The sequence below is a fragment of the Myotis davidii genome, unplaced genomic scaffold (assembly GCF_000327345.1).
Source record: "Myotis davidii unplaced genomic scaffold, ASM32734v1 scaffold944, whole genome shotgun sequence".
In the NCBI taxonomy this organism is placed as follows: Eukaryota; Metazoa; Chordata; class Mammalia; order Chiroptera; family Vespertilionidae; genus Myotis; species Myotis davidii.
In genome coordinates, this window is record NW_006296283.1 from 1,388,902 (window position 1) to 1,389,692 (window position 791).

General features: G+C 42.5%; 1 protein-coding gene across 2 annotated transcripts in view; it reads left to right on the top strand.

Moving 5' to 3' along the window:
* Positions 1-322: 322 nt before the first annotated feature.
* Positions 323-791, top strand: part of SLC6A13 (solute carrier family 6 (neurotransmitter transporter), member 13) — a 44,130-nt gene continuing 43,661 nt past the window's right edge. For both annotated transcript variants that reach the window (XM_006771307.2, XM_006771308.2), the window contains exon 1: positions 323-410. The gene's annotated coding sequence lies outside the window, so the exon portion shown is untranslated. The remainder of the gene's footprint in view (positions 411-791) is intronic.

Here is a 791-nt window from a genome sequence, read left to right on the forward strand (position 1 = left end):
TTGACCAAAGGAATACCTCTTCTTGCTGGATTTACGGGAACACTTGAATAGGAGAAAAGGATGGAAAACAGGATCCCTCTGGAGACCCCGCGGTCACCAAGAGGGGAAGAACAGTGAACTGCAGGGAGGAGCGTGTGCTGCGGATAAGCTCACAGGCAGTTGGACTGACCTGCCAGGGTGTGAACACACTCCACAGGCTGTGAAATCACTCACGTGTGAGTTGCCTGGTGCCAGGGGAAGGGAGATTGTAGGAAGGGGAGGCAGGAGGGCAGAATGTGGGCTGGGCCAAGTTTAGAATTACAAGTGCCGCAGGGGAGTTGGAACCACACTTTAAAAAGGCAGCACCTTCCCCTTCCCCCTTAGATAACTCTTCTCCCTGTGCCTGGACCTCTGGCAGCAACTGCAAGAAGGTTAGTAATATTTTCTTCTTTTCTTTTTCTGTTTCTGGGTCTCAGACTATAACTTGGTGGGATCCCAGGAATTATAATCACAGGGTTTTTTGATGCTCTCTAAGAAAATGTTCCTGACATTTACGTGTGTCCATGCAAAGAGTATATGCTATTTTCTTTACTTTCTGAAACTTCAGTGGTTGTTGACTTAAGGGACAATGTGATTTGGAGAAAGAGAATCCTAGATTGAGAGGGAAGACATTTGAGTTTAATTCTAAGAAAATGAAGGCTTTCTTCTCTGTAAAATAAGTTAAGATTGAACAATATAAAAATTTTGATAAAATTGAAAGAAAAGAAAAATTTAAATACTTGTGATTCTACTAAGTGATTTCATATATATAT